Source organism: Piliocolobus tephrosceles, chromosome 15, assembly GCF_002776525.5.
Source record: "Piliocolobus tephrosceles isolate RC106 chromosome 15, ASM277652v3, whole genome shotgun sequence".
Taxonomy (NCBI): Eukaryota; Metazoa; Chordata; class Mammalia; order Primates; family Cercopithecidae; genus Piliocolobus; species Piliocolobus tephrosceles.
The window spans coordinates 21,621,572-21,644,814 of record NC_045448.1 but is presented as its reverse complement, the minus strand read 5'-3'; the positions used below and the strand labels follow the sequence as shown (position 1 = coordinate 21,644,814).

At 44.6% G+C, this 23,243-nt stretch overlaps 1 protein-coding gene and 1 pseudogene across 1 annotated transcript in view; both read left to right on the top strand.

Annotated features, from left to right (window-relative positions):
* Positions 1 to 11,845: 11,845 nt before the first annotated feature.
* UBXN2A (UBX domain protein 2A) overlaps positions 11,846 to 23,243 on the top strand; it is a 59,847-nt gene continuing 48,449 nt past the window's right edge. The window contains exon 1 of the mRNA XM_023230050.1: positions 11,846 to 12,365. The gene's annotated coding sequence lies outside the window, so the exon portion shown is untranslated. The remainder of the gene's footprint in view (positions 12,366 to 23,243) is intronic.
* On the top strand, positions 15,561 to 16,068 carry LOC111554490 (annotated as a pseudogene).

Sequence of the window (23,243 nt, the reverse complement as noted above, 5' to 3'; positions counted from 1 at the left end):
TACCATTTACTATCAACAAATGTTAACCTTATTTATTTATTTGAGATGGAGTCTTGCTCTGTCACTCAGGCTGGAGTGCAGTGGTGCGATCTGGGCTCACTGCAACCTCTGCCTCCCGGGTTCAAGTGATTCTCCTGCCTCAGCCTCCCAAGTAGCTGGGGCTACAGGCGTGCGCCACCACACCCGGCTAATTTTTTGTAGTTTTAGTAGAGGTGGGGTTTCACCGTGTTTGCCAGGATGGTCTTACCTCCTGACCTCGTGATCTGGCTGCCTCTGCCTCCCAAAGTGCTGGAATTACAGGTGTGAGCCACTGCACCTGGAGGTAACAAATATTAATTTTAAATCCAACTGAGTTTGAGCCCAGGAGTTTGAGACCAGCCTGGGCAACATAGTGAGACCCTGTCTCTAGAAAATATATAAGTAAATAAATAAATCCAACTGGCATTAGGTACTCTGCTAGGCCAGGAAATATACAGATTTTTAAAAATCAAGAACGTTTAAACATTCTCAAAGAGGCGGGCACGGTGGCTCACGCCTGTAATCCCAGCACTTTGGGAGGCCGAGGCCGGTGGATCATGAGATCAGGAGTTCAAGACCAAGATCAGGAGTTCAAGAGCTTGCTGTGAGCCGATATAGCATCACTGCACTCCAGCCTGGACAACAGAGCGAGACTCCGTCTCAAAAAAAAAAAAAAAAAAATCCTCAAAGAACACACAGACATAAAGGGAATGAATAAGATAGGGAAGAAACTGGTAAACTGCAATACAATGTGATAAGAAAGAATGAGGCAGAGGCCGTTAATTCCAGCAGGGATTTTAGGGAAAACCTCTGAGAGATAATGAACCCTGAGATATGTGTTGAACCCCAAAATTGTAGACAAAAGAAAGAAAGACTTGAAAAAGATATGGCCAAGCAAGTTGGCTCACGCCTATAAATCCTAGCACTTTGGGAGGCTGAGGTGGGAGGATGGCTTGAGCTCAGGATTTCAAGACCAGGCTGGGCAACATAGTGAGACCCCATCTCTATAAATTAAAATAAATTTTTTTTAAAAAGGAGGCCAGGCACAGTGGCTCACGCCTGTAATTCCAGCACTTTGGAAGGTTGAGGCAGGTGGATCATGAGATCAGGAGTTCAAGAACAACCTGGCCAAGATGGTGAAACCCTGTCTCTACTAAAAATACAAAAATTAGCTGAGTTTGGTGGCGGGCACCTATAATCTCAGCTACTCTGGAGACTGAGGCAAAGAATTGCCTCAGATTGCAGTGAGCCAAGATCACACCACTGCACTCCAGCCTGGGCGACAGAGTGAGATTGCGTCTCAAAAAAAAAGGGGGCTGGGCGCAGTGGCTCTTGCCTGTAACCCCAGCACTTTGGGAGGCCAAGGCAGGCAGATCACTTGAGGCCAGGAGTTCAAGGTCAGCCTGGCCAACATGGTGAAACCCCATCTCTACTAAAAATACAAAAATGAGCCGGGCATGGTGGTGCATAACCTATAATGTAATCCCAGATACTCAGGAGGCTAAGGCATGAGAATCACTTGAACCCGAAAGGTGGAGGCTGCAGTAAGCCAAGACCTCACCACTGCACTCCAACCTAGGCAACAGAGTGAGACCCTGTCTCAGAAAGAAAATTAAGAAAAGAAAAGAGATATGGAAGAGTTGCCTGTTTTCTACAGTACATACTAGAGGAAATAACTAAAACACTGGTTAAATATTTTTTGAACTTTAAAAAAAAACCCTGCAGTACATGCAAGAGGTGGCAAGATACTAAGGAATGCTCAGATCAAAAGCTAAGTCACAGGAGGAACCCAGGACAAGTAACCAAGGCTCCGAAGACAGCTTTCATTTCCAATGCATTTGCTCAACCCCAGAGAATTTGACCTATTTTCTCTGCTTTAAGAAATGCAAGGCCGGGCACAGTGGCTCACACCTGTAATCCCAGCACTTTGGGAGGCTGAGGTGGGTGGATCATGAGGTCAGGATTTCGAGACCAGCCTGAGCAACATAGTGAAACCCCGTCTCTACTACAGATACAAAAATTAGCCGGGCATTATGGCAGGCGACTACTCAGGAGGCTGAGGCAGGAGAATCACTTGAACCCGGGAGGCAGAGGTTGCAGTGAGCCGAGATCACGCCATTGCACTCCAGCCTGGGTGACAGAGCGAGACTCTGCCTCACAAAAAAGAAAAGAAAAAAAAAAAGCAGGCCAGATGTGGTGGCTCATGCCTGTAATCCCAGAACTTTGGGAGGCTGAGGCAGGCAGATCAAGAGGTCAGGAGTTCGAGACCAGCCTGCCAACATGGTGAAACCCCATCTCTACTAAAAATACAAAAATTAGCGAGGCGTGGTGGCGGGCACCTGTAGTCCCAGCTACACAGGAGGCTGAGGCAGGAGAATTGATTGAACCCTGGAGGCGGAGGTTGCAGTGAGCTGAGATTATGCCACTGCACTCTAGCCTGAGTGACAGAGCAAGACTCCGCCTTGGGTGGGGGGATGAGAAATACAAAAGACAGTAGTAAGGCCTAAAATCTGCTGAATATATGGAATCTAATGCAATCATCCTACAAAATTCTGCTACAATAAGGATATAGCTAAGTATGAGTAAATTAGAAATAAACCCACCAACCTTCCCATCACTCATCTCCAGGAGAACTGCCCACCTTTCCCAACACTGACACTAAGAGTGGGGAGTGAGGGGGCAGGGTGTGGGGGTGGGAGGGTCCCTTGAAAATTCATAACAACACACTGATCAACAGGTTTACAGCCTGAATTCACCAAGGCTAGGTATGAAGACTCTCACGACAATAATTCAGGTTAAATAGATTTGAGTCAACAGTGATCCTAAGCATAAAGCAGAAGCAAACATAAATCATCTCAGACAGAATATACCTTCAATAGAAGGCACAAAAATAAAGTCCCATGAATATGATTCACAGTAAAAACAGAAAATCACAAAAGTATCATCATGACAGCCAGCAAAAAAAATAAACAACAGAATGAGACCCACAGATTTTTATTCAGATAAGTTATATAAATAAAGAGGATGGAAGGAATTATATCTAGTAATACTGAGCACTAGATATAATTATTATTAATATGCAATAACTTATGTATTAATACACAATAACTTACTGTATATTTCAAAATAAAAGAGTGGGTTTAGAATATTACTAATACAAAGAAACAAGACTTAAGGTGATGGATATCCTAATTACCTTGATTTGATCATTACACATTGTATGTTTGTGTAAAAATATCACATGTACTCCCTAAATACAAACAGCTAGGCTGGACACACTGGCTCACACCTGTAATCCCAGCACCTGGGGAGGCCAAGGTAGGAAGATCACTTGAGCTCAGGAGTTCAAGACCAGCCTGGGCAACATAGTAAGACCCTGACTCTACAAAAACTTAAAAAAACAATTAGCCAGGCATGGTGGTACATGTCTGTATTCCCAGCTACTCAGGAGGCTGAGGTAGGAGGATCATGAGCCTGAGAGGTAGAGGCTGCAGTGAGCCATGATAGTGCCACTGCACTCCAGCCTGGGAGACAGAGGGAAACCCTGACTGGAAAAAAAAAAAAAAAAACCTGTTATGTAACTATAATAATTTAAAATTAAATAAATAAAGGAGGAATGGCTGGGCATGGTGGCTCATGCCTGTAATCCCAGCACTTTGGGAGGCCAAGGCAGGTGGATCACAAGGTCAGGAGATAGAGACTATCCTGGCTAACACAGTGAAACCCCATCTCCACTACAAATACAAAAAAATTAGCCGGGCATGGTGGCACATGCCTGTAGTCCCAGCTACTCAGGAGGCTGAGGCAGGAGAATTGCTTGAACTCAGGAGGTGGAGGTTGCAGTGAGCCAAGATCCCATCACTGCCCTCCAGCCTGAGTGACAGAGCAAGACTCCATCTCAAAAAAATAAAATTAAATTAAAAAATAAAGGAGAGATTAAAAAGAACTAATAAGCAAAAAATGACAAAACAAATTTTGAAAGAATGAAATAGATCTTATAAAAATAAAAAGAATAGGCCAAGCATGGGGGCTCACGCCTGTAATCCCAGCACTTTGGGAGGCCGAGGCAGGCGGATCACCTGAGGTCAGGAGTTCAAGACCAGCCTGACCAACATGGAGAAACCCCGTCTCTACTAAAAACACAAAATTAGCTGGGCCTAGTGGTGCATGCCTATAATCCCAGCTACTCGGAAGGCTGAGGCAGAAGAATCGAACCCAGGAGGCAGAGGTTGCGGTGAGCTGAGATCGTGCCATTGCACTCCAGCCTGGGCAACAAGAGCAAAACTCCGTCTCAAATAAATAAATAATAAAAAGAATAAAGTATTCTTAAACATGACACGAAAGCAAGAGCCATAAATTAGTTGGGCATGATGTAAGTACCTGTAGTCCCAGCCACTCAGGGGGCTGAGGAAGGAGGATCATTTGGACCCAGGAATCTGAGGCTGTAGTGAGCCTTGGTCACTCCACTGCACTCCAGCCGTGGCAGCAGGGCAAGACCCTGTCTCAAAAGAGGAAAAAAAAAAAAAAAGCTGTACTTCCAATGGAGTTAAAGTGAGACACTGCAAGTCTATAGGGAGGCCATCAGTGAAGAGATGGTCCTGATTTGGGAGGTGTAGGATGCAATCCATGGGACTGCATCTTTAAGATCCATGAAACATTTGAGAAACACTTGAAATCAAGAGGCAAAATCAGAACTGTTGACATTAGGCCAGGAGTGGTGGCTCATGCCTGTAATCCCAGTGCTTAGGGAGGCCGAGAGGGGCAGATCACCTGAGGTCAGGAGATTGAGACCAGCCTAGCTAACATGGTGAAACCCCGGCTCTACTAAAAATACAAAAATTAGCTGGGTGTGGTGGTGCGTGCCTGTAACCCTAGCTACTCAGAAGGTTGAGGCAAGAGAATCGCTTGAATCGGGGAGGTAGAGGTTGCAGTGAGCCAAGATCACACCACTGGACTCCAGCCTAGGCAACAGAACAAGACTCTGTGTAAAAAAAGAGAAAGAATTGTTTACATTAGAATTATGCACCGTTCAGTGTGATTACTAGCACATGTAGTTATTTAAATTTCAAAAATTAAAAATTCATTTCCAGCCAGGCACAGCGGCTCATGCCTGTAATCCCAGCACTTTGGGAGGCTGAGGCGAGCAGATCACGAGGTCAGGAGACCGACACCATCCTGGCTAACACAGTGAAACCCCATCTCTACTAAAAACACAAAAAATTAGCCGGGCGTGGTGGCGGGCGCCTGTAGTCCCAGCTACTCGGGAGGCTGAGGCGGGAGAATGGCGTGAACCTGGGAGGCAGAGCTTGCAGTGACCGGAGATCGCACCACTGCACTCCAGCCTGGGCGATGGGAAAAAAAAAAAAAATTCATTTCCTCAGTTACACTACCACATTTCAAATATTCAATAAGCAAATGTTGCTAGTAGCCAATGTGTTGGATGATGCAAAAAGAGTTCCATCATCACAGAAAGTTCTACTGGACAGTGCTGACCTAGATATTAATCTCAAGGGAAGGAAATGCTCAAAGATGCTCACTTGGTTTCTGTCCTGAACTAGATGGTTGGCAGGGCTACCAATTGGTAAAGAGGATGCAGGATGAGGAGCAGATTGCTGAGTACCACCCATCATCCTTCTATGTCAATTCAAAAAGCATTCACTGAACTCTATTATGTACCTGTGAAATAGCTACTGTGAAAAGTACTTTGGAAAGTATCTAATAAACAAATTACTCAGTCTCTACCCTTAAGGAACTTACAGTCCTATTTGAGTGTTTGCACTTCTAACTAAAAAGTCAACAGAGAAAGAAATTAGAAAAAGAGCAAACTAAACCCAAGCCAACAAAAGGAAATAAAGAATAGAGTGGAGATAAATAGAGAATAGAAAAACAAGGCTGGGTGTGGTAGCTCATGCCTGTAATCCCAGCACTTTGGGAGCCCAAGGTGGGCAGATCACCTGAGGTCAGGAGTTCTTTTTTTTTTTTTTTTTTTTTTTTTGAGACGGAGTCTCGCTCTGCCGCCCAGGCTGGAGTGCAGTGGCCGGATCTCAGCTCACTGCAAGCTCCGACTCCCGGGTTCACGCCATTCTCCTGCCTCAGCCTCCCGAGTAGCTGGGACTACAGGCGCCCGCCACGTCGCCCGGCTAGTTTTTTGTAGTTTTAGTAGAGACGGGGTTTCGCCATGTTAGCCAGGATGGTCTTGATCTCCTGACCTCGTGATCCGCCCGTCTCGGCCTCCCAAAGTGCTGGGATTACAGGCTTGAGCCACCGCGCCCGGCCAAGGTCAGGAGTTCAAGACCAGCCTGGCCAACATGGTGAAACCCTGTCTCTGCTAAAAATACAAAAATTAGCTGGGTGTGGCGGTGTATACCTGTAATACCAGCTACTCGGGAGGCTGAGGCAGGAGAACCGCTTGAACCTGGGAGGCAGAGGTTGCAGTGAGCCGAGATGGCGCCACTGCACTCCAGCCCAGCCCGAGCAACAAAGCAAAACTCTGTCTCAAAACAACAACAACAAAAACCAAAATGGAGCAAACACCTAAATGTCAGAGCTAAAGCTATAAAATGCTTAGAAAAAAACAGAGAACTCTTCATGACATTGGATTTGGCAATAATTTCTTGGATATGACACCAAAAGTACAGGCAAAACAAGAATAAATTAATTTGACCGAAATTTTAAACTTTTGTGTATCAAAGGATACTGACCCCAGAGTGAAAAGACAATTCACAGGATCAGAGGAAAGATTCGCAAATCACATATCTGATAAGGGATTACTATCCATAATATATATTTTTTAAAACCCAAAAACTCCTGTAACTCAACAACAAAAAAAAAACCTATTTGAAAATTTGCAAGGAGTTACATAGGCATTTCTCCAAAGAAAATATACAAATAGCCAATAGGCACATGAAAAGATACTCAACATCACTAGTCAGCAGGGAAATGCAAATCAAAACCACAGTGAGATACACTTCATACTCATTAGGACAGGGTGGTTATAAACACATATACACATACACACACACACACAAAATAACAAGTGTTGGGAGGATGTAGAGAAATTGGAACACTGGTACATTGCTGGTAGGAATGTAAGATGGTGCTGCCATTTGGAAAACAATATGACTGTTCCTTGAAAAGTTAAACACAGAAATAGCGTATTCTACTTCTAGGTATATACTCAAAAAAAAATTGACAGGGCCAGGCGCGGTGGCTCACACCTGTAATCCCAGCACTTTGGGAAGCGAAGGTGGGTGGATCGCCAGAGGTCAGGAGTTCAAGACCAGCCTGGTCAACATGGCAAAACCCCATTTCTACTCAAAATACAAAAATTAGCTGAGCATGGTCGGGGGGCACCTTTAATCCCAGCTACTCAGAAAAGCTGAGGTGAGAGAATCACTTGAACCCAGGAGGGGGAGGTTGCAGTGAGCTAAGATTTCACCACTGCACTCCAGCCTGGGCAACAGAGGGAGGCTGTCTCAAATATTCTTACCACAATAAAACAAAAATTTTTTAAAATTGAAAGTAAGGAGTCAGATACTTGTATATCAAAGTCCATACCAGCATTATTCAAGATAGCAGAAAGGTGGAAACAACCCAAATGGCCATCAATATACGAATGGATAAGCAAAATGTCATATGTACATACAATGGAATCTTATTCAACCATAAACGGGAATGAGAATACTGACATATGCTATAACATGGATGAACTTGAAAATAATTATGCTAAGCGAAAAAAGCCAGACACAAAAGAACAAATATTGTAGGAGTCCATGTATATGAGGTATCTAGAATGGGCAAATTCATAGAGACAGAAAGTAGAATAGGCTGTGCGTGGTAGCTGAGACCTGTAATCATAGGACTTTGGGAGGCCAAGGTGGGAGGATTGCTTTGAGTCCAGGAGTCTGAGACTGAGACTGGCCTGGGCAACCTGGTGAAAATCCCATCTCAAAAAAAAAAATCAAAGAAAGTAGAATAGAGGTTACCATGGGCTGCAGAGATGGAGGGAGGCTCTGTCTCAAAGAAAAAGAAAAAGAAAAACATATAGCTAACATCATACTCAAAGGTGAAAGACTGAAAGTTTTTTCTCTAAAATTAGGAAGAAGACAAAGAAACCCACTCATCGTTTTTTGAGATGGAGTCTTGCTCTGTCATCCAGACTAGAGTGCAGTGGCGTGATGTCGGCTCACTGCAACCTCTGCTGCCCGGGTTCAAGCAATTCTCCTGCCTCAGCCTCCTGAGTAGACGGGATTACAGGTGCCTGCCACCATGCCTGGCTAATTATTGTATTTTTGGTAGAGACGGGGTTTCACCATGTTGGTCAGGCTGGTCTCAAACTCCTGGCCTCAAGTGATTCACCTGCCTAAGCCTCCCAAAGGGCTGGGGTTAAAGGCGTGAGCCACCTTGCCTGGCCTCATCATTTCTTTAAAAAAAAAAAAAAAATTTAAGTCTAGTAACGAAGTCTCACTACGCTGCCGCAGGTTGGTCTCAAATTCCTGGGCTCAAGTAATTCTCCTGACTTAGCCTCCCAAAGTGCTGAGATTACAGGTGTAAGCCACCACACCCAGCCTCTTCATTTCTATTCAACATTGTACTGGAAGTTCTAGCTAAATCAGTTAGATAACAAAAAGAAATAAAAGGCATCCACATTAGAAAGAAAGAAATAAAATTGAGGCCAAGTGTGGTATCTCATACCTGTAATCCCAGTGCTTTGGGAAGCCCAAGCAGGAGGATAGTTTGAGGCCAGGGGTTTGAGACCAGCCTGGGCAACACAGTGAAAGTCCATCTCCACAAAAAAAAAAAATTTTTTTTTAATTGGTTGGGCATGGTGGCACACATCTGTGGTTCAGCTACTCAGGACGCTATGGTGGAAGGATCACTGGAGCCCAGGAGTTCGATATTAACCTGGGTAACATAAGGAGACCCCATCTCTAGCAAATGATTAGCGCTAATAAATAAATTCAACAAAGTTGTTGGATACAAGGTCAACACACAAAATCAGTGGTATTTCCAAATACTGGCAATAAAAAAATCTAAAAAGGAAATAAATAAACTCCTTTTACAATAGCATTAAAAACAATAAAATACTTTGAAATATATTTAACCAAAGAGGTATGAGACTTGTACACGGAAAACTATAAAACACTGCTGAAAGAAATTAAAGAAGGTCTAAGTATGGTCATGTATTGCTTGATGATGGGGGTACCTTCTGAGAAATGTGTCGTGTAAGTGATTTTGTTGTTGTGTGAACATCACAGAGTGCACTTACACAAACCTGGATGGTATAGTGTACTACATATCTAGGCAATATGGCATAGCCTTGCTCCCGGGCTACAAACCTGGACAGCATGTTATTGTATTGAATACTGTAGACAATTGTAACACGATGGTTTTTGTGTATCTAAAAATAGAAAAGATACAGTAAAAATATGGCCTTATAATCTTATGTGACCGCCATCATATATGCTGTAAGTCATGGACCAAAATGTTGTTATGTGGCGCATGACTGTAAATGGAAAAATATTCATGCTTAAGGATTTGAAGACTTTATTTATATATATATAATATATTATATATTTTTTGAGTTGGGGTCTCACTTTGCAGCCCAGACTGGAGTGCAATGGTGCTATCTTGGCTCACTGCAACATCTGCCTCCCAAGTTCAAGTGATTCTCCTGCCTCAGCCTCCTGAGTAGCTGGGATTACAGGCACGCACCACCACGCCCAGCTAATTTTTTTGTATTTTCAGTAGAGATAGGGTTTCACCATGTTGGTCAGGCTGGTCTCGAATTCCCGATCTCGTGATCCGTTCGCCTCAGCCTCCCAAAGTGCTGAGATTACAGGCGTGAGTCATCGCACCAGGTAGAAGACTTAATATTGTTAAGATATCAATACTCCGGCCAGGTGTGGTGGCTCACACCTGTAATCCCAGCACTTTGGGAGGTCGAGGCAGGCAGATCATATAAGGTTGGGAGTTTGAGACCAGCCTGACCAACATGGTGAAACCCCGTCTCTATTAAAAATACAAAAATTAGCTGGGCATGGTGGTGCATGCCTGTAATCCCAGCTACTCTGGAGGCTGAGGCAGGAGAATTGCTAGAACCTGGGAGGCGGAGGTTGCGGTGAGCTGAGATAGTGCCATTGCACTCCAGCCTGGGCAACAAGAGCGAAACTCCATCTCAAAAAAAAAAAAAAAAATGAAGATATCAATATTCCTCCATTTCAAAGCAATCCCTGTCAAAATCCCAGTGGCCCCCCTCCCTTTTTTTTTTTTTTTTTTTTTTTAACAGCAGTGGAAAAGCTGAGCTAAAATTAATATGGAATTGCAAGGGACAAAACAATCTTGAAAAAGAAGAGCAAGTTGGAAGATTCGTAGTTCCTGATTTCAAAACCCACTACAAAGCTACAGTAATCAAAATAGTATGGTACTAGCATAAAGATAAGACATATAATCAATGGAATCGAATTGAGAGTACAGAAATAAATTTATACATCCAAGGTCAATTGATTTTTGACAAGGGAAGAATCCTGTCTTCATTAAATGGTGCTGGGACCAAAAAATCGGAAGAGCTCTCGCAGAAGGGTCAAAGAAAAGTCTCTTTGCCCAAAGGGATCAATTTAACTCCTTATTATGCTTCAACAGACTCGGTCTCAGGAGCAGTGAGAGTTGAACTCACCACGGCTCCCAAAATTGCTGAACAGATGAAGGAGGTGGTGGTGGGGGAAACGGCATGAGTCTGTAGGTGAGGATCAATCGCAATCCGAGTCCCAGCGCTAAAAACTTACAAATAAATCCCGATTTAGGCAAACCGAGACTTTATTCAGAAAGGATTATTGCAACAGGGGGGAAAAGGACTATTGCAATAAGGGTGGAGAACTATTGCAATAGGAAGAAGGACTGTTGCAATAGGGAGAATGCTGGACTATAAAATAAAAAACAAATCTGGATATACGTAAGGAGAGAGTTCAGTGGAAGATATCCAAGAAAAGGGAAAGAAACTATTGCAACTGAGAGTGGGGGTTGTGGGAGGCTACCGCAACCGGGAGAACTCTCCAACCGTGAGATCTGCAGCGATCTCCTGAGTCAGGCAGAAAAGGGCTTTCTTTTTACAGAGATGAGTGAACAGGGCTAGAAAGACCCGGGTGTGGGGAAGTGGGGAGAAGAATGGAGGTGGCAGCGATGAGACTACACAGATAATGTTTTCCCTGGGGTCTGTTCATTTTCGGATGAGGAGGGCTGCGCGCTGGCTGCGGCTGAGGCTCGGTCACCGTGTAGAGAGGCCCGGGGAGAGCTGCTTCATTCAAGTCAAGGCAGCCGGGATTTGTCCACATTGTGAGTACAGACAGGTCAGCTAACCATTTATGAGGCGAAGAACTGGAATTTAGAGGGTCTGGGCCTGACCTTGTCACAGCTAACCACGGGGGCATCCTTGAGTCGTGACTAAGTCACATGCGGAAGGGCGTTTGCGTGTAGTAAGTCCTTTCAGGAACACAAAGGGGCCGGGCGCGGTGGCTCACGCCTTTGTAATCCCAGCACTTTGGGAGGCCGAGGTGTGTGGATCACCTGAGGTCCGGAGTTCGAGACCAGCCTGGCCAACATGGTGAAACTCCGTCTCTACTAAAAATACAAAAATTAGCCGGGCGTGGTGGCGGGCGCCTGTAATCCCAGCTACTCAGGAGGCTGAGGCAGGACAATCGCTTGAACCCGGGAGGCGGAGGTTGCGGTGAGCCAAGATCGCGCCGTTGCACTCCAGCCTGGGGGATAAGAGGGAGACTTCGTCTCAAAAAAAAAAGAAAGAAAGAAAGAAAGAAAAGAACACAAAGGTGGGTGACGGTTTCTTCAACGTCGCTGTTCAGGGCCACAGGGCTCAGGTCAAGTTCAACATTGTCAGAATGCAGGGACGTCTCTCCACGGCTTCAGAGGCTGAGGAGGTACCTGGGTAAGCACAAGCTGGGTTCTCTGGTGAGCACACACCGAGCTGCCTGCTTCTCCCCAGTCCAAGGAGGCAGCCAGCCGCCAGGACCGTGGCGGGAAGGGGAGGCCGCCATTACCGCAGTTCCCGCCGGGACCTGAAGCGCCCGGCCGCGACAAGCCCCGCCCCTCGGCGCGCCCCCGCGCCCGCGCGCGCTCCTCGGGTCTGCGCGGAGCCGGCGTCGGCGCGCGCTTGGGCGCCTGGAGAAGACCGAGAGAGGCTGGCGGGATCTCAGCGGCGCGGCCGCGGAACCTGAGGCGGTCTGGGGCGGCGGCGCTCCGGATCTGAAGGGCTCCAGCCAAGCGGAGCCCGCGGCCAAGTGGTGCCCGCGGTGCCTAAGCTGAGTGAGGCCGAGGCCGGGAGGCCGTGCCCGGAGGTGAGCGTCTCGGGGCCGCACCGCGTCCGGAGGGGTGAGGGCGGGGCGGCCGCCTGCCGAGTGAGGCCGAGGGGTCGCGGCCTGTGGCCGGGTCGCCGCGGATCGTCGGTATCGGGGGAGTCTCGCTCCGGAGGGCCGCGCGTTTGCGACTCGGGAAGTGGCGCGGGCGGCGGAGCCCGGGCCAGGCTCCTGCCCAGTCCAGGTGAGCAGCGACCCCGAGCCCCTGCGGCTTGACTCGCGAGCTAGCTGAAGGCACAGCTCCCGCTTCTCTCGCAGGGCGTTCCGAAACTTGGAGTTATGCGCTACACAATGTTTCTATTTTCAAAGGCGAACGCTGCACCATCGCGGTCCAGTGATACAAAGTATGCCTATTAGTGACTTCACCCGTCTCCCACAACTCACTTTCTCTGATGTTTTGAAGGCCTGGTGTTCGTTTATTTCACATTTCCTTATTTTCTTCTTTGTGCCTTTTTTTTTCCCCTTTTCGCCGCCAGTAATAAAAGAGTTTATTACTTGTCAGCAATGATGAATGTTCGTGTGGAGTCCAGCGTTGGTTCCTATGTACGTAATTTGAGATAAGTAAAGATAGGAAACTGCGGATTTGTTTTGATGCGAATGCAGAAAAGAATGTGGTAGTATGAAGTCTGCCCGGTTGTAGTTTGTTTTTAGGGGCAAACTCTTTAAAAATTCATATGTGTCTTCTGTCTAAATATCCTGGAAGTCGGATTTATTTGAAAGGCAGTTAAATTCAGTGAATTCGGAGTATCTTTGTATAATACTAACATTAGTGCTAGGCACTGGCGGAGTCCAAAAATGTGTAAAAAATGTGTGTGGAAAGAGGGAGTGGTTAAGCACACTAATGATATGAGGCTGACTGCAGCTCGGTATTAAAGGAAGCTCACACTTATTGAGCAGTTGTTTTCAGCTGGGCACTGTGGAGGGTGCTTTACTTGCATTTTAATTTAATAATGTGTAATAATAATTAGCATAGACTTGATTTAATATTTTTTCATTCAAAAAAATTTAGTACCTACTGTGTACTGAGTGCTAAGGATTTGATAGTGACAATTACAGACTCTGCCTTTAGACTATACAGTGTCATTGGGCAAAATAGATATTAAGAAAATAATCAGGGCCCTGAGCGATGGCTCACGCCTGTAATCCCAGCACTTTGAAAGGCTGAGGTGGGCTGATCACCTGAGGTTAGGAGTTCTAGAGCAGCCTGGCCAACATGGTAAAACCCCATCTCTCTCTACTAAAAATACAAAAATTAGCTGGGTGTGGTGGGGGGCACCTGTAATCCCAGCTACTCAGAAAAAACTAAGGCAGGAGAATCGCTTGAACCCGAGAGGCGGAGGTTGCAATGAGCCTAGATGGTGCCACTGCACTCCAGCCTGGGTGACAGAGCGGGACTCCATCTCAAAAAATAAAATAAAATAAAATAAAATAAATAGTCACGCAAATAAATGCCAATAAGCCAAGACAGAGGCTAAAACAAAGAATGTAAGTTGTTTGTGAGAGAAGGTAACAGGGGGACTTATCCCAGCTGGGAAGGTTTTCCTAGGAAAGTAATCTTTGAGCTCAGATATTAGGGATAAATAGGAATTAGGGGAAGATGACTCCCAAAGGAGAGAAGAAAGGCAAAGGAAATAGATGGCATGGAGGCTAGGGAAGATGGTCATTTCAGGAACTTCAGCAGTTGGTGTGTGGGAAGCAAAAGGGTGCTGTGATAAAGTAGGTTAGGGCCAGAGAGATGATGCAGGGCTTTTTTTTTTTTCGATACAGAATCTCACTCTGTTGCCCAGGCTGGAGTGCAGTGGCACGATCTCTGCTCGCTGCAACCTCTCCTGGGTTCAAGCGATTCTCCTGCTTCAGCCTCCTGAGTAGCTGGAACTATAGCGCGCCACCACGCCCGGCTAATTTTTGTATTTTTAGTAGAGACAGGGTTTCACCATGTTTGCCAGACTGGTCTCGAAAGCCTGACCTCTGGTGATCCACCCTCCTCGGCCTCCCGGAGTGCTAGGATTACAGACGCGAGCCACCACGCCCAGCTGATACAGGACCTTTTAAGCAATGTTAGGGATTTGGGACCAGCTTTTTCTGTTTCTGTTTCTTTTTTTTTTTTTTTTAGCTTTTGTAGAAAAATTTTCAAACCACTCAAATATAGGGAGAAAACAGTACAATGAACTTTCCTGTAATATTACCCAAATGACTTGGACGTTATTCTAACAGTAATAGGAAGTCATTTAAAGGTTTAACTCAGAAAAAAAAAAAAAATTACAGCAGGATAAGTCCTACAAACAACTTTTTCTTTTCTTTTCTTTTCTTTTTTTTTTTTTGAGACAGAGTCTCGCACTGTCACTCAGGCAGGAGTGCAATGGTGCAATCTCTGCTCACTGCAACCCTGCCTCCCGAGTTCAGGCCTCCTGAGCAGCTGGGATTACAGGCATGCATCACCATGCCTGGCTAATTTTTTGTAGTTTTGGTAGAGGCGGAGTTTCACTGTGTTGGTCAGGTTGGTCTCGAACTCCTGACCTCAAGTGATCCGCCCACCTCGGCCTCCCAAAATGCTGGGATTACAGGCGTGAGCCATGGTACCTGGCCAACTTTTTATTTCAAAGAGTCGTCCTGTCTACTGTGTAGAAACTGGATTGGATGGGGACAAGAATGGAAATGAGGAGACCACCTAGAGTTGATGGTGGTTGGGACTAGAGTTGTGGCAATGAAGGCATTGCAAATTTAAGAGTACCTAACTGATCTCTTCTCATGTTAATAATTTTATATTCACACCTATTGGAGAAATCATGGAAGGTTTTCAAAAGGAGTCGTATTTATTTATTTATATGAGATGGAGTTTTGTTCTTGCCACCCAGATTGGAGTGCAATGACTCAATATTGGCTCATGGCAACTTCTGCCATGAGTTCATTGCCCGGTTCAAGCAATTCTCCTGCTTCAGCCTCGCAAGTATTTGGGATTACAAGTATGCACCACCACGCCCATCTAATTTTGTATTTTTAGTAGAGAGAGACAGGGTTTCACCATGTTGGTCAGGCTGGTCTCAAACTCCCGACCTCAGGTGACTGCCTGCCTTGGCCTCCCAAAGTGCTGGGATTACAGGCGTAAACCACCACACCCAGCTAAGGGAGATTGTATTTAAAATGGGCTTTGCACTTCCATCCAGACCGGAACCCAAGATGGCTGCACTCTTGCTGAGACATGTTGGGGTCATAATTGCCTCTGAGCCTGCTTTAGCCCTCAGCTCTGTATCAGAAATGCTGTTCCTTTGGGAACCACGGCCAAAGAAGAGATGGAGTGGTTCTGGAATAAGAACGCAGGTTCAAGCCATCCCGTATCTCCCCACGTCACTATCTACAGTTGGTCTCTTCCCACGGCAATGTCCATCTGCCACCATGGCACTGATATTGCTTTGAGTGCGGGCGTCTCTTTTTTTGGCATGTCGACCTTGTTACTCCCCGGGAACTTTGAGTCTTATTTGGAACTCATTGGTGCCTGTGTCTGGGGCCAGTACTGATCGACACAACTAAGTTTACACTCGTCTTCCCTCTCATGTATCATACCTGGAATGGGATCCAACACTTGATGTGGGACCTAGGAAAAGGCCTGAAGATTCCCCAGCTATACCAATCTGGAGTGGTTGTCCTGGTTCTTACTGTGTTATTTGTAGGGCTGGCAGCTGTGTGAAGAGCTGAGGTTTCCAGCATCATCTTCCTACACATTATTATATTCACCTGTCTTTCTGTTTGTCACGCTTGTCTCCAGCCTGGGAAAAGTTCTCTTTTATTTGTTTAGATCCTTTTGTGCTTTCAGATCTCCTTGGAACAGTAGAGTACCTTCTATACCATAATAGTGGAAAAGGGTCTAGTTTTCCCCTTGTTTCTAAAGATGGGGTGGCTGCAAATCTCCCCTTTTCTTGCCCACAGCTTGCCTAATCTGGGCCTAGAAGCAGTTATTCTGTCTCCATATTGGGCTTTGATTTGTGCTGAAGGTCAGCTTTTGGCTCCCTCTTCCTGGGATATTGGAAACAATGCCAGCTCTGTGGCTTCTGCCCTGGGGACTGGGGGTGAGGCTTTGGGTGGCACTGCCTGTGAGTTGCTGGCTTAAAGGATAATTCTGTTCATTGGTGAGAGCCAGGCCATTAACACCTACACAGTGTTACTGAAAGAAGAGAGGTGGGAGTGGAGCAGAATTAGTCTATCCCAGCTAGAGAGAGATAAAGAGGGCTAGTTAGTTCTTGGAGCAGCTGCTTTGAGGAGAAAATATGTAGCTTTTGACACAGAGAAAGATCCAGAAAATTATTGAATATATTAAAGGTTATTTCTTTTTCTTGCGTTTCCAGAAAAGCCTCTTAATTTTATGCTTTCTCATCCAAGTCATGTACCATTTTTTTCTGAAATTGAATTAAAATACTTATTTAAAAAAACGAGGTGGGGGGCCTTTGTGACATAACATAACATTTCAGTATGGAGCCCTGGAATGAGAATGTCCTGGAATGAGAATGTCTTGGTCAGCCCTGGAGTGACTCAGTAAGTAACCTTGCCAGTCTCTGCCTAAGTCACCTTTCCCATAGGATTTTCTCATTTAAATTACTGTTGTCACTACCACTTTGGTCCTTGGAGTATATAACTATCCCATTAAAAATTTCTAGGAAAGGACAAAAATATATTGGTTTCATTACTATGATTACAGCTAAAATAAGCTGAAACTTTCCAAAAGATTTCATTTTCTATCACTTAGTGTGTTGTAAACCAGAGTTCACAAAATATACAAATGAACTGTCTTTTAAGTATTTGGTTCTGATGCTATCATAGTTAGTTGCTCTTGGAGGCTTGGGGGTCTAATCACATTCCATAGAAGATCTAAGTAAAAGGAACCCAACATGGAAATGTGATCCGTTGGTTTCTTTTCCCTCATATTTAATAGCTGGAATGGCCTTATCCTTAAAAAGAAACTTAAGCTTCTGTATAAAGATAGCATGTCTGGTTGTATAATACCTTGATACAAATCCATAATCTAAAAAAAAGTGGCCAGTTTTTTGTTTGTTTTTACATTTTTTCCTCCTCAAATTCCTTTTGACCATTAAATATATGTTTAAAAAAATAAAATTGTAATATGCAATTTTTAATTTTTAATTATCCATTTAATTTTTTTATTTATTTTTTTTTTATTTTTGAGACAGTCTCACTCTGTCACCCAGGCTGGGCTGGAGTGCAGTGACATGATCTCAGCTCACTGCAACCTCTGCCTCCCAGGTTCAAGCAATTTTCGTGCCTCAGCCTCCCGAGTAGCTGGGGATTACAGGTGTGTGTTCCCACGCCTGGCTAGTTTTTGTATTTTTAGTAGACACAGGGTTTTGCCAGGTTGACCAGCCTGGTCTCAAACTCCTGACCTCAAGTGATTCGCTCCCTGGTCCTCCCAAAGTGCTGGGATTACAGGCATGAGCCACTGTGTCCAGCCACATTTAATTCTTTTTTTTTTTTTTTTTAAGACAGAGTTTCACTTTGACACCCAGGCTGGAGTGCAGTGGTGCAATCTCAGCTCACTGCAACCTTCGCTTGTGGGTTCAAGCGATCCTCCTGCCTCAGCCTCCCGAGTAGCTGGGACTACAGGTGTGCGCCATCATGCCTGGCTAATTTTTTTATTTATTTTTTATTTTTTTTTTTAAACATAGTCTCACTCTGTCACCAGGCTGGAGTGCAGTGGCACGATCTCGGCTCACTGCAACATCCGCCTCCCGGGTTCAAGTGATTCCCCTGCCTCAGCCTCCTGAGTAGCTGGGACTACGGGCGCGCATCACCACACCTGGCTGACTTTTTTTGTATTTTAGTAGAAACGGGGTTTCACCATGTTGGCCAGGATGGTCTCCATCTCCTGACCTTGTGATCCACCCGCCTTAGCCTCCCAAAGAGCTGGGATTACAGGCATGAGCCACCGCGCCCGGCCAATTTTTGTATTTTTAGTAGAGATAGAGTTTCTCCGTATTGGCCAGGCTGGTCTTGAACTCCTGACCTCAAGTGATCCACCTGCCTCATCCTCCCAAAGTGCTGGGATTCAGGCGGGAGCCACCGCACCTAGGCCTATTTAGTTCTTAATATGCAGTTTTTGTATTTAGATTCTTATATACTTACTTAAAATTTTTATTTATTGATTTTAAAAAGAAATCAGTCTCCCGAGCCAGAATAGTCTCAAACTCCCAATTTATTGATTTTTTTTTGGGCAGAGTCTCACTCTTACCCAGGCTGAAATTCAGTGGCACAGGTATAGTTCACTGCAGCCTTAAACTCCTGGACTCAGGCAACTCTCCTGCCTCAGCATCCTGAGTAGCCAGGACTACAGCCATGTGCCATGATGCCCGGCTAATGTTTTTATTGGTAGTAGAGACAGGGTCTCGCTGTGTTGTAGGCTGATCTTGAACTCCTAGCATCAAGTGATTCCCACCATCTGAACCTCCTCAAGTGCTGAGGTTACAGGCGTGCGCCACTGTGCCTGGCCTAATGTAAGCATTTTTAAATACCACATTCTTAGTAGTCCAAATCTATTTTGACTGGATTTTCCTGTTAGTGGACATGTTCCATAAAACTCAGTTTTCTCTGTCTTCTGACTGATTTCATCACTGTACTTTTTGGGATAATATTTGAGAAGATGTTTGGTAAACTGTGATATACTATATCAGTGTAAGATGATGGTGATAGTTGGAAGTAGACTGAAGAAAAACGAAGACAGTTCTTTTCATCTGTTCATTCTTGTGCCAACTTTATGCTGATAACTTGGGTATTTGTCAGATGGCTCTTTTTATTCTCTGCAGTATAGTAGGTGACTTAGGTTCATTCATGTCATATGACTGTGATACATTTGTGGCAGCTCACTCAATTGATATAAATAAATTTTACCTGGTTCATTTGCATATTACTAAATTTATTGTAGAAAATGCCTGTAGTAATGGTGACTTTGGTGTCTCCATGTTAAAATTAATTTTTACTTCATAATTCTATGCCATGTTTACATTTAGTAATTCAGTATATTTTTTCCTTATAAGTCCATAAAATTGTGCTAATAGAAACTGTGTCTGTCATACTGATACTGACACTTTTATCATTAGTTTTAAATCAATGCCTTGCACACATTGATGGGTGGTTCAATAAGTATATTTTAAAAATTTTTTTAAGGATTTTTTTTTTTTTTGAGATGAAATTTTGCTCTTGTTGCCCAGGCTTGAGTGCAATGGCACAGGCTCAGCTCACTGCAACTTCCTCCTCCCAGGTTCAAGTGATTCTCCTGCCTCAGCCTCCCAAGTAGCCAAGATTACAGGCACCCACCACCATGCCCGGCTAATTTTTGTATTTTTAGTAGAGACAGGGTTTGACCATGTTGGCCAGGCTAGTGTAGAACTCCTGGCCTCTGGTGATCCGCCTGCCTCGGCTTCCCGAAGTGCTGGGATTACAAGCATGAGCCACTGTACCAGGCTTTTAAAAAGTTTAATTCATGAAATCAGAAGTAAAATTTCACACTCATGTCAAAATCAGGACTTTTTAGATTAAGTCTGAAGATTTTTTTTTTTTTTTTTTTTTTTTTTTTGAGGCACTGTCTCGCTCTTGTTGCCCAGGCTAGAGTGGTGCAGTGGCACGATCTCAGCTCACTGCAATCTCCACCTCCCGGTTCAAGTGATTCTCCTGCCTCAGCCTCCCCAGTAGCTGGGATTACAGGCGCCTCACACCATGCCTGGCTTGTTTTTGTATTTTTAGTAGAGATGGGGTTTCACCATGTTGGCCAGGCTGGTCTTGAACTCCTGACCTCAGGCGATCCGCCCACCTCAGCCTCCCAAACTGCTGGGATTACAGGCGTGAGCTTGAAGATGTTTCTTACCAATCTTTATAACAAATTATGATGGGGGATGAAGAAAGAGAAAGGAGCATAACGCTATTGTATTCTTAGTATCTTTAGTCCTCAGAACAACCTGAGGGGGATAATTATGTCCATGCTATAAGTTAGGCAGCTGGGACTCAGAGAAGCTAAATGATGTATATAAGGTTACCTAGCTCAAAAGTGATGTAGCCATTATTCCAGTAAAACTCAGTTTGAATTCAAGGTCTATTCTATCTTCATTCTCTTTTGCTGTCATAAAACAAGTAAAAGCAATTTGTCAGTAGCTTGTAACTGTAAAATGATGGAAAAAAGTATTTGTAATTTCCTAGACAACAGTAACCTATTATTGGAAACTTCGTGAAATCCTTTAAGGAAGACTACTCTTGTAGCTTTTTTTTTTTCAGACAGAATCTCTCTCTGTCACCCAGGCTAGAGCACATTGGCGCTATCTCCCCTTCTGCAACCTCTGCCTCCCAGGTTCAAGTGATTCTCCTGCCTCAGCCTCCTGAGTAGCCGGGACTACAGGCGTGCGCCACCACGCCTGGCTAATTTTTTTTGTAGAGACAGGGTTTCACCATGTTGGCCAGGATGGTCTCGATCTCCTGACCTCATGGTCTGCCTGCCTTGGCCTCCCAAAGTGCTGGGATTACAGGCATGAGCCACCACGCCCAACCCTCTTGTAGCTTTTTAAAAAAATTTATTTGCCAGGCATGCTGGCTCATGCCTGTAATCCCAGCACTGTGGGAGGCCGAGGTGGGCAGATCATGAGGTCAGGAGATTGAGACCATCCTGGCTAACACAGTGAAACCCTGTCTCTACTAAAAATACAAAATATTAGCCGGGCGTGGTGGTACGCGCCTGTAGTCCCAGCTACTCGGGAGGCTGAGGCAGCAGAATCACTTGAACCCAGGAGGTAGAGGTTACGCTCCAGCCTGGGCAACAGAGTGAGACTTCGTCTCAAAAATAAATAAATAAATACTAATAAAAATAAATGTATTTGTAGCTGGGCGCAGTTGCCCATGCCTGTAATTCTAGCACTTTGGGAGGCCAAGGCAGGCGGATCACCTGAGGTCAGGAGTTCAAGACTAGCCCAGCCAACGTGGCAAAACCCCGTCTCTACTAAGAATACAAAAATTAGCCAGGTGTGGTGGCACATGCCGGTAATCCCAGCTACTCGAGAGGCTGAGGCAGAAGAATCATTTGAACCTAGGAGGCGGAGGTTGCAGTGAGCCGAGATCTCGCCACTGCACTCTAGCCTGGGCGACAGAGCAAGACTCTATCTCAAATATATATATATATATATATTTGTATAAATGTGTGGGGTACAAGTATAATTTTGTTACATGGATATATTGTATAGTAGTAAAGTCAGGGCTTTTTAATGTATCCATCACTGGAATAATTTCTCATCATTCCCCCACCCCCACCCCAAGGATGGCTACTCTTTGCTTTGCACTTGCTGCACACTGTGAGGGATACAGGAAATGTGTAAGTCATGGTACTTATCCTCAGCGATGTTAGATCTGGTAAAGAGAGTGAAAAGAAACAATAATAAGCAGTATCAGACAATATGATTTAAATGCCAAAAATCTAAATGCTTAGGAGAAGACTATTACTAAGGGTCTAATATTTCATCTTTATGGTGGAAATGGATCTTGAGCTAGGACTTAAAGGATAGTTAGGATTTGAATGCCTAGGAGGATGATTACAATGTGAAAGTAGTAGAATGAACATGTTATACTTTTGAGGTAATAAAGACCAGATCTAAATTATGGAATTATTTTATTTTATTTTATTTTATTTTATTTTATTTTATTTTATTTTATTTTTTGAGACGGAATCTCGCTCTGTCACCCAGGCTGGAGTGCAGTGGCATGATCTTAGCTCACTGCAACCTCCGACTCCTAGGTTCCAGTGATTCTCCCACCTCAGCCTCCTGGTAGCTGGGATGACAGGCATCTGCCACCGTGCCCGGCTAATTTTTTGTATTTTTAGTAGAGACAGGGTTTCACCATGTTGGCCGGGCTGGTCTCGAACTCCTGACCTCAAGTGATCCACCCACCTCGGTCTTCCAATGTGCTGGCATTACAGGCATGAGCCACTGCGCCTGGCCTATTTTGTTTTATTTTTTATTATTTTTTGAAACGAAGTTTTGCTCTTATACCCAGGCTGGAGTGAAGTGGCACAATCTTGGCTCACTGCAACCTCCGCCCCCTGGGTTCAAGCGATTCTCCTGCCTCAGACTCCCCAGTAGTTGGGATTACAGGCATGCACCACCACGCCTGGCTAATTTTTGTATTTTTAGTAGAGACTGGTTTCGCCGTGTTGGCCAGGCTGGTCTCGAACTCCTGACCTGAGGTGATCCACCCACCTCGGCCTCCCAAAGTGCTAGGATTACAGGCATGAGCCACCACGCCCGGCCTATTCATTATTTTTTAATTGACAATAATTTTATATATTTATGGGATACATTGTGATGTTTCAGTACATATGTACATTATGGAATGGTCAAAGCAGGCTAATTACCATGTCCTTCAGCCTAAATACTTACCATTTCTTTGTTGTGAGAACATTTAAAACCCATTCCTTTTGCTATTTTGAAGCGTATATTATTATTAACTGTAGGAGATTATTTTGAATTAGTTGAAAATGTTGGAGAACTGCCAAGTCAAAAACAAACAGCCCCACCAGATTGTAATGTCCAAAAGAGCTGGAATCTTTATCTATTTTGTTCAATATGTATCCCAAGCACCTAGAATCATTCATGCCTGATATATAGTAGGTGCTGAATAAGTATACACTTCAGTTATTTTTAACAACTTTACATAATTATAATTGATATACAGTAAGATACATATACATGTATATTGATTTCTTTTGTTTTGTTATGAAACAGAATTTTGCTCTTGTCACCCAGGCTGAAGTGCAGTGGTGCGAGCTTGGCTCACAGGAACCTCTGCCTCCCAGGTCCAGGCGATTCTCCTGCCTCAGCCTCT